Consider the following 11,305-nt stretch of genomic DNA (forward strand, 5'->3'; position numbering starts at 1 on the left):
CACGGAAACGTTACGGAAGTGCCTCGGCTTGGATTTTCTTCACGGAAACAATTTTCCTCAACAATTTCAAGAGAATACGAAGTGCCAAGAAGGCTGAACCCCTTTCCTCTTCACTCCTCCCCCTATTTATAGGAAAATAAGGGAGGAGTTTGCCACCCAGCTCGCCCAGGCGAGCTCAGCTCGCCCAGGCGAGCAAGGTTGCTTCCTCCAGAAGCAACCGCCTTCTGGAGGAAGAATCTGGAAGGCCCAAGTGGGCCTGATTGCTATTTGCAACCCCATTTTTACTAAATGCACCCCCTTTTGTTTTTTTTTGTGATTCTTTTTCCGTAACATTACGAAACTTTACGAATTTCATAACGATACTTATTTTCTTTCCGTAAGGCTACGGAACCTTACGGATCATGTATTTACTCTTTTTTAGCTTTCGAAGAAGTTACGGAAACTCACGGATTGCGTAACACCTCCTTTTGGTTTCCGCCACATTACGGAATTTCACGGATCGCGTAACCATGCTTTCTTTTGATTTCCGGTGCGTCTCGGGACTTCACATATTGTGCAACAAAGGGTGCCAAGTATCTCGAAGTGGCCAATCAAAGGTTGCATGTCATCAAGTAATAATCCCCGGACAAAATTAGGGTATGACACCGATGTTAAAATAATTTAGTTTTAACATCGGTTATTTGAAAATCGATGTCGTTAAGCACTTACAACATCGGTTTTCCAATAACCGATGTTAAAATCACACTAAATTCAGTTTCATCATCAGTTATTTGAAAATCCATGTTGTAAATGCTTAACGACATCGGTTTTCAAATAACCGATGTTAATATAAAAAAAATTCTTTAATTATTTATATATATTTTTTTAAAATCATATATTGAGTTATTAATTATATTTTATATAAAAAATATAATAATTAATAAACATCAAAAAATTTAAAAGGTAAGCATTTAAAAATTAAACTATATTTTTAAAATAAATTTTGTAATTTTATTTTTATTATTTCATGATTATCATTTAAATATAACACAAACTTATATAAATTATTGCATATTAGTTCATTTAAAAATTAAAAAAAAAACTATTTTTAATAATAGAGTTTAACTTTTATAGAATTTTATCGAATGCTGGTAAAAACAATTATATCATAAAAAAATTAAAATTTATTATTAATATATTTTATTTAATTATTATAAAAATAAATAAAAAATTAGTTTTTTCTTCTTAAAAAGGTCATAGTTTTCAATACTTTTAGTTTCTTTGGTTTTTCTGAGTTCTCGACTTTGGAATTAATATATAAATTTAATTTTATTTCAAAAATTTTAAATAGAAAAATTATAAAATATTTAAAAAATGAAAAATTTTATAAAAAATATATACTTATTATTTTCATATAAATAAATTATAAAAAAAATATTTATATGATTAATTTAAATTGAAAAATTATTTAGAATTAATAAATTAAATTAATAAAAATACATATTTTTTTAAATGAAATTAATTTATTTTAAATTTTAAATAAAATATATAAATAATTATAATTATAAAACAAAAATTTTGAGAAAAAAAATTAGATTTTACAAAATCTTAAACAATTTTTTTTTTAAAGAATTAAAAAAACTCTATTTTATACGACAAGAATGAGTCACTATGTACGACAATAATAATTATAATAATAAATAGATCTATTATGCTTAATAATCACAAGTGCTAGCTGTTTCTAGAAGATAATTACAAGAATTTAAAATTAAATTTAATTACTTTAGAGATAAAAAAAATTGCCATGTTTTTTAGTACGTGTTGCTTATCCTTTACAAAATTTTAAAATTAAATTTATTTTTTTTTTAAAAAAAAGAGTTTAACCACTCAATGGTAATATATGATATAATGTAATAATTTTATGAATTTAACTAAAATAGCACATTGAACGTTGTAGTTGTAGGGATGGCAAATATAAAAAGGCAACTGTGGGTCTAGGCCAACAAGGTCACGTGTCCTCAATGCCAAACCCTTTTTTTTCTCTTTCATTAGTCATTTAACCTTCAGTAATGCCGCAGCATTTTCTTTCCATTCCTCGGAAGGTTCAAGATCCACATTGACTCACTCATTGTCCTCGCAACGACAATGTTTTCTCTCTCTCTCTTTCATTTGCAGCTGCTCTTGGTGTCACCCCTGACAAAGGAGATTTGATTTTTGTTGTTCGTCTCACGGGCCTCGGCAACGGCAACAACAACAACAACGATAGTGAGTCACCGGTTTCAGGTAATGAGCACATATTACTATTTGTTAGGCCTTGCTCTAGGGTTTGAGCGCTACTTTTGAATCATAACCATTAGGTGCTTGATATTTTTTTGAGTACAGGAAGAAACAAGAAATAGATTGGTTTGGGTCCTTTGGGATATTATTGTATTATAATAATATGTCTTTTGTAATCGTTATCATTTTTTTTAGTACAGGAAGAAACAAGAAACATAATCCCTTCTGGGATGTTTCGCACAAGGTTCCCTTTATTGCTAGCTATTAGATGTAATCCTTATCATTTTTGGGTCAAATTAATCTTATGGCTCTTAATAATAATAGTATTTGGTTTGTTTGGAAGAAAAAAAATAAAAAGTTAAACACCAATAGGTCTAATTTAATTAATTAGGTGGATAAATGTGCATAAAGGAGAGAGAGAGAGAGAGAGAGAGAGTGCAGTGCAAGCTTGGTTGGATGGAATGGATCATTCCTATTCCCATGTTTGGTTAAGTCAAGAGACCCAAGGTGTTCATCAATGGCGAAGTTCAAGAATCTTGCTTTGATCGTGTTGACCAGAAAGAAGTGAGGTTGTCATGATTGGATAATTCATATCTCTTTGGTCTACAAAAGATAAGTTTTGTTGATAAATTGTTTCAAGTGCCTTTTGAATTGGAATGGAACCATGTGGAGGTTACATATGAAAGTGCGTTATATATCCTTCTTAATTTCTTTTGGCATGACTATACAACTTCTTTAATTATAGAGCCATTAATGGCTAATGAATTTTCCTCAAGTGATGGTGGGGCAAAGTTGCGCATTGCTTACTAGGTACCCAAACATACCCTATGTTATATTTGCAATTGAGGCATATATGCACGTAAGTTAAATATACAATAAATGTTTTATGTCCTTCCATATATTTTAAATGTTTTATATTCTTTGTATTATTTTGTTTTTATTTCATTGATTGTTGAAATATAAAAATAATAAAAGAAATTGAGTTGAAAGTCAACTATATATCAATTGGAATTACTAAGATATCATGTATATATATAATTTAAACTCTCAATTACTAAATAACATGTTGTGACGTAACATCTGTTTAGGTAGTAAATTCTAGTTTTATATTATCTCTTACCTTTTATATAAGAAAAAAAATATCATACTTTTTTGTCCTTATCATATAAGAAATATATACTTAATTTTAGATGTATTATTGCATATTACTGATAAAAAAAAGATATTTATTTAACCTTTTTTTCATAAAATGAATAATCTTATTCAAGACATAGAAGCCTGATTTTTTATTTATTTTTATGGCCTCTAGTAAACAATGATGATGGGATCTAGATCCCTAACCTCTATTTAAGATCATAGAGGTTCTCCATTCAGCCTATAGAGATGGTCATAAATATTCTTCATATATAAAAATTATGTCCGAGCTGGTAGTTTTCTTAATATTTTATAAAAATAAATAAATAAATTTAATATTTAAAAATATTAGTTCTTACCATACAAAATAAATAGAAAAAAATAATAGCGAGATTTACAGTTATTCGTACAGTAACATGGAAACAGACACAGACATAGTCTTAACTTGGAAGTACAAAACAAACCATTGTCTCCTTATCCAACATGGTGTGCCAGCCCACCCAATGAAAGTGAATGAAACAACTTCCGTTTTCTCGACCCAATTTAACTCTTGAGAAAATATTCTATTTAGATAATTCCTATGTACACCTCCCTTATTACTAATAAACTCATTTCCATATTTTTTCCCCATATTAGCTTCTCTTCATAACACATATGGGTAGCTTTTCTTGTTACAGATATGCTGTTAAAGCATGAGTAGTTATAAAGAGCACGTATTATTTGATAAATTAAGTAATATGGAAAAAAATGTTATGGTTGCCTTGCCTAATTATTTTTCTGTTAGTTATATGGTTTAAAGTTCATGTTTTTTTTTTCTCCCTTTCTTTCCTTCTCCTTCCCTCCTTATAACATCACTGATTTCTCAACACTTGTTAAACCCTCTCCATCTATTTCAGATGTGATTTTCAGAATTATAGCTTTCACATCTCAAATGTAGATGTGATTCTTCCATCTTAACAAGTTTCTAAACACATTATATGTAAAAAGTTAATTAATAAAAAAGAATTGTTGGTGATCCAGGTTAGTGGACCAGTTACTGTGGAACTTAATGTAAACATGCATTGTGAGGCCTGTGTTGAGCAACTCAAGAGGAAGATACTACAAATGAGAGGTACCATTTTTCTCTATTGATTTCAAATTTTCAATATGATCACGGCTTCATTGTTAGTTGTAAGGGAGAAAGGAAAGGTGAAAAAATAAAGGGAAAGAAGTGCAAGGCTATACTTTGCAATACTTAAGAGACTAGTATTTATACAATTACTTTGTTATCTTAAAATTAAGAATTAATAGTGTGTACGTATAAAACTCCTTATATTTGATTTATTTAGTTGGGTATAGCATTTTATATTAGAATAACATTAATATAATTTTTGTAAGTAAGGTATGGTTTGTTCATTGTAAAAATATATAAAATATTTTAAAATTTTGCAAAAAAATAACATCGGTTGGTTTATAACCGATGTAGAAAGTGCATTCACAACATCAGTTATGACCAAAACCGATGTTGTAAAGACACTTTCTACATCGGTTCCGTAAAAACCGATGTCGTAATCAAATTCAACATCGGTTTTTTCAAAAACCGATGTTGTCTATAACTTTCAACATCGATTTTTACAGAACCAATGTAGAAAGTATTTCAGAATATATAATTCAACATTGATTTTTTCAAAAACCGACGTTGTATATAACTTTCAGTATCGGTTTTTACAGAACCGGTATAGAAAGTATTTCAGAATATACAATTCAAGATCAGTTTTTTGAAAAAATCGATGTTGTTTTTTACATGATAGCATCGGTTTTCTTGAAAAACGAAGTTATATTGTGTATTTTAACATCAGTTTTTATAACTGATGTTAACGTTCATACTTTTAAAGTTGATATTTTCAACATCGATTCGAAAACCGATGTTGAATGTCCAAAATAACTGATGTTAAAAGTGTTTTTTTCTAGTAGTGATATTTGAAAACGCATTACGACATCGGTTCTTGTAGAAGTGACGCAGAATGCAAGAATAATGTCTTAGGGAATGCGAAGTGGCTCTCTATCTCAGTCCTTATTTTCATTTTTTTTAATCTCTCTCTCCTTTATTTTTGAAAAACCCTAAAGTCTCCTCCTTGCTCTCTCTCTCTCTCTTTGCGCCTCCATCTCCTTTTCTTCCATACTCCCTTAGCTTCTTCTGTTCAAATTCCAGATCCTTACCAGCTCCATCGTGAGGCACATGCTCATTCGCATAATCCTACTTGTGTGTGTTGTCTCAATTGTGTCTGTGTACCGCACCCTATCCCCTTTTGATTTTGGAACCCTCGCTCCCATCACCACCTACTTCGACCGTGTCTCTGGCTTCCAGAGCTTCATCTTCTGCCACAGTTCCCCCTTCCTCCGAACTCGGTTCGGGGTCTGCCTGCAAGGAGAAGAACCAACATGTATGGTTCAAGGAGAAGGAGAAAGTAGTGTTGTTGTTCGAAAGCGATTACAAAGGAAGAGAAGGAGAATGTAGTGTTGTTGTTCGAAAGCGATTACAAAGGAAGAGAAGGAGAATGTAGTGTTGTTGTTTGAAAGCAATTCAAGGAGAAGCAGCAACAAGAACAACCCTTTCCTTCCACAAGGACCATCATCAACCAACAACACCGTCAATGTGCCTCCCTCCCCAACAACACTCAACCATTTCAATTTTTTTTTCCTTTTATTTAAGAAAACAAAATCACTAATCTTCCATTCCATCTGAAACATCACCTTCACACACATCTCGCATGCACTAATTGAACGTGGCCTCATTTATATATTTCATTATGGAAGCCTGCAGAAAATGATTTCTCTTAGTTGGCACTTCTTATTATTAATTATACCTTTATTTCCATTACTGTGGAAGCCCCATCATTTCAAGTTTCATTCTTGAAAATGAAATTTAAAGGGGATGTTATTGGATGGCAAGAGGAGGATTGTAGAATTGTCTATATCTCTGCTGGTTTTCTACTTTTAAGGTTTAAATGAATGCAACGTGAACTTGGAATGAAACCATGTATGGTTGAGTGCAACTTTTTCTACTTTTAAGGTGGTATGCCTGCAAGGAGAAGAAACAGTAAGCTTCGCCTGCAAGGAGAACAAAAATGGAAGTTTCAAAGGTAAACCAATTTGCTCTATCTGTTTTCTATCTCAGCTTGTGGAGAAGAAACACGAAGCTCTCACTTGGAGTATTTTTCTTTCATTTTTTGTCTATGCTTTATGTTCTTTATAATTTATGAGGATATGCTGTTATGGAAAGTTGGAAAAGAGACTTAGACTAACAGATTTTAATGAATATTGTGGGCCATTGTATATTTGTATTGCAAGCATTCACTTTTTAGTTTCTCGTTGTGGCAATTGGTTTCATTTCCCTTACCTACTCTCTTAGCTGTGTGGTTTCACTTCCTAGTGAACATTAGCCTAGAAGCAGCCCAAAAGTTCCATTAGTTATATTGGTGTGAAGGCTACCTTTTGGATTTCTTCTCACTTCATCTCTACTTGCTTGGTGGTGTTGTTATTCAAGAAACTAAGAAAGTTCCTGGACTTAGTGAATCAAATAACATTAAAAATTAAGAGTTGTTGTAGAAATTAGGGTTGATTTACTACAAAAATTTTACCGGCCCTTACAAAAATCATATTTCCACATGCAACAATATTCAATCTCTCACTACTACAAAACCTGTTTATTACGACGCACTAACAATATCGGTTGGTATACCACCATCTTTGAAAATAATGGGATGGAACGCTCGTAATTAAATTGTAAATTTAAGGACGGTCATTTAAAGACTGTCGTAGTGCTTCTCTATACAAAGACGATTTTACCCCACCATCTTTGAATGGTTATATTTTTATTATTTTCTCTCTCTCTCTCTCTCTCTCTCTCTCTCTCTCTTATCTTATCACTGGCAGCTATAGGGACCTGTGACCCTTCATTTCTTTCCTTAGTCTCGCTTCTCTCTCTCGGGCGAAGAACTCCTTAAGGAGACATTTAGCTCTTTGAGGATTAGAACCCCTCGATCCCTTCCTTTTCCCCTTAAATTCCACACCTCCTTCTCCTTCAAGTCTTCGGCCTCAACCTTCCACGCCTTCTCCAATGTTGAGGAGGACAAAGAAGATGATGAAGAAGAAGACCAAGATCCACCGAATGTTTTAGGCGAATGCCAAGGGAGATTCCGACGAGCTGTAGATCCACCGAAGGTGGAGGACAAGATCGGTGTTGTGCCTCATGGCCTTTCAACCAATTCAGATGTCGTCAAGAGGTGTGCGTTGTTTGATTTCCCTTTTTCTCTTGTTCTCTTGTTTTTCTAGTAGTTGATCTCGAAGAGATCTGTCCGGAGCAACACAAAGAAGTTTAAGTTCCAAGCGGAAGTGTCGCGACTTATGGATCGTGTTCCACCCCAGAAACCCTAATCAAAAGCCCATTCAGAGCCTTAAGGGCCATCATGGGCGACAACTACTATATCTGCAGGTTCCAGGTAAATAATAATTCAAGACCCTTATTTGTATTCCACATTTATATTTTAAAGTTTGTATTTTTATTTTCCTTTTATGAATTTATTAATTATTCTGACACTTTTTCGTTAAAGGGTATCGTTTTCTAGTTCTAGTTGCGGGAAAAATTTGCAAATGGAAGAAATGAAGGTTGCTTCAAACTTGTTGGTGGGTGACCCTGCTTCACTGGAGAAGAAAATTGATGCAATTCGTTTCGGTGGTCCCTAGAAGCTTCAGGTTTTTGCATGCATTTGGTTGATATTTAATTTAATTGTTGTATTGTGTATTCCATAATTATTTTTTTGTGTGTGTGCTAAATGAATTGGCTCAATGTGATGGCTTAAAAAATGGGTTGCCTTTGAAAAATGGTTTTTGTTTTTTTTTTTTTGAGATTGCTGATTTTTATGCCACGTTAACAAAGTTTTGTGTTAATGGAACTCGTGGCCAAAGTATGTTGTTCCCTCAACGTTTTATTCCTCCCTTTGAGGTTTTGAGGCAAGAAAAACTGTCATTAGGAATTGATATGTATCATATCTCATAGATTCATTTGCACTTTTGTAGCCACTCATGGTCTTTTAAGCAGGGTAATCTAGAATATGATGCCAAAAGGCAACAGTTATATGAATATTACCATCCATTAGTGTTTTCGCCGACTATTGGACTTGAAGAGTAAACAAAGCTCATGGAAGAGTGGTGTGTGAATTGATGGTAGAGATATAGGAACTAAGTTGAACAGTGACATTTAGTATTGGCATTAATGCTTTTTGGTGAAACTCTAAATGTGGTGTTTCAGGTGGGGAAAAACACAAGGTCTTCTTGTTGAGGGAGGACTTACATATGATTCAATAAGACAATCAGTTGGTAATGCCAACATAGCTTTCAGGGAATGTGTTTCTGAACTTTTTTGAGTTTCTGGAGGTATATTTCCCATCCTTCTTTGACAGATATAAGTTCTTACATGTTGATATGTTCATTGTATATCAGGTGAATATATGAAATGAAATATATATGCGTGAAAATTCAAACATTCAATTGTTGACACTGGTTCCTGTATTCTATTTTTAATTTTTGTACATTTTGTGTCTGAAACTATCACTCATGCAATGCTGTGAAATTTGTAGGTTAAAGAGAAAACCATAGCCACAAGAGGGATTGAAGTTAAGACTATTATATTCCCTTCAGCTAACGAGAGATTTTGATGAGCTAGCAACTAATTTTGCTTTTGATGATGAGCAATCTCAGAGGTGAAGCTTATTTGATTTCAAAGATATCATAATTTTCTGTAAGTGCTAAATAATTGATGTCTTTCTTAACTTCATTGCCTTTGCTGTCATAGTGGGTGTTTTATGTAATTGTTTATGAATACTATGTTGTTATCTTTGGTGATTGGTTTTGACTTTTGAGGGATGTAGGTGTGTAAATGTTTTCTTCTCAACATCACAAGTCTTATCTTCTGTTTGTTTTATAATTGTGTGATACTTTCCTAGTTACTCTAATTCTCTAAATATTTGCAATGAAATTAATTAATACCATGATTTGATCACTATGCCAGGTAACACACTTGTAGTTGCAATAGGACAACTATGAAGAAAAATGACATTATAACTTTGACATTGAATTCTAATTTGTCTTCACTGAATGTATAATCCTAAATAATTTATTAGTAGTTTGGTAAAGTTGCACTAATGTACGAGTCCCTTTTTTCTTTACAAGACCAATATATGATTCTTAAATAGGAGTACTATAAGGGTATTGGAGACTATTTAATATATTTCAATAAATATTTTTAATTGTTAAAAGATAAATATTGATACTATGTTGTTTTGTGTCATCACATTAATTATTAGTGTGAAGTATCATCAAGATCTAATTTCAGCTTTATTCAAACTAACAACATGTGTTGGTGACATGTTATGTTTCAATAAATATGTTGTTTTCATTAAATATATCTTTTATTTCTTTAATTAACCAATGTTTCAATTCTAGGAACACTCATTATATTTTTTCTCTCATAATTTCAAGAATAAGTGTCATATTTGAAAAAAATAATTTGTTCCAAAATAAATGTTATATCTAACATTTCAATGTAATATTAATGATCCATTTTTATTAATACTCTTAATAAATATCACTTTAATATTTTAATCTAATATTAATACTATTAGCTTATATCTATTTAATAAGGTCAGTTTTGTAAAATTAATTATCTCTTTCATTTATTTATTAATTTTTATTGATTTGTATAAAAATAACCTAAAATAATACTTATTTTTAGACGGAGAAATATTATACTAAGATATATTTTAGATCAGCAAAATATATAAAAGAAAAATAAGACATGTAATAATAATGTAAAATGTTTTTACATAATTACTTAGTCATATTATATATATATATATGGTGATGACATGAATATTTAATACTAGTTTGCTATAGCAAGGACACAAATCTCGGTTACTAGAAGTGCCTAGTGGCACGCACTTGCACCTTTGGCAGCAAGCATTGCATGCCCATAGGCACATTACGTGCCTCCCAGCCTTGCAACACCTGTAACTGCACTTTCCAACACAATATGCATCATATATATTCATATATAAGCATATACTATATAGTTGTTCCCTAAGTTGGGATGATTAAGTCAAAGAGAATAAATTAACACGGACATAAAAGTTCAAAATTGTTGTTCAATAAGTGATCAAAAGATGATCAATAGTAAAATTCATATATATCACATATAAAATTGTTTTTTAATAAATGAATTGCTTTCCAGATAATTAATTACTCCATAAATGTTTAGTTAGTTTTTTTTAGCACAATTTTTAGTTAGTTATAATCACTAATAATTGTATAAACAAGAATTGTTAGTCCAATTGTATAGAACTCACAAGTTATATTATATAGAATAAAATTGTATTTCAATCAATTATTGTATGTTTTCAAGAGTTTGATTTTAGACGAAAACATGAAGAGGAAAATTTTTCATTTCTAATAAATATTCTACAATTTGATCATTTTTAAAATAAAATAATATATTGACATAAATTTAATGTCCTAATCTTTTTCTGTAAAAAAAATGTACCAAACTTTTATTTGCTTTATTAACATATTAACATATAACTTTCTAAATTTAAAAACAAATATTCCCCCTTCACTTTTCTATAAAACAATATATATCCTTAGATTATTCAAACGCAGTAATTACATTAAATTAATATTATTATTCAATTTTGAAAAATACACTACTAGAAAAAGTGTATTCAAAGTCGGTTATATTGAGCATTTTATGACGATGTTGTTAAATCAAACGTCATAGAAAGTAAAATACCATTTACGACAATTCCTAAAACCGTCTTTATATGTGCTATAATCTACGACGGTTATAGTAGGAACCGTCTTAGTATGTCTTACGAACCGTCTT

General features: G+C 31.2%; 1 long non-coding RNA gene across 15 annotated transcripts; it reads left to right on the forward strand.

Moving 5' to 3' along the window:
* The first annotated feature begins 1,996 nt into the window (after window positions 1-1,996).
* On the forward strand, window positions 1,997-9,322 carry LOC102669081 (uncharacterized). Of its 15 annotated transcripts, none has more exons than XR_005889017.1 (7): window positions 1,997-2,262; window positions 2,693-4,501; window positions 6,443-6,512; window positions 7,306-7,871; window positions 7,983-8,595; window positions 8,681-8,805; window positions 9,009-9,322. It is a non-coding gene; the product is annotated as an uncharacterized lncRNA (long non-coding RNA). The 15 variants fall into 15 exon arrangements; XR_005889020.1 differs by having other exon boundaries at window positions 7,342-7,871; XR_005889015.1 differs by having other exon boundaries at window positions 2,693-2,825; window positions 4,411-4,501; window positions 6,443-7,871.
* Window positions 9,323-11,305: the final 1,983 nt, after the last annotated feature.

Source organism: Glycine max, chromosome 16 (genome assembly GCF_000004515.6).
Source record: "Glycine max cultivar Williams 82 chromosome 16, Glycine_max_v4.0, whole genome shotgun sequence".
Taxonomy (NCBI): domain Eukaryota; kingdom Viridiplantae; phylum Streptophyta; class Magnoliopsida; order Fabales; family Fabaceae; genus Glycine; species Glycine max.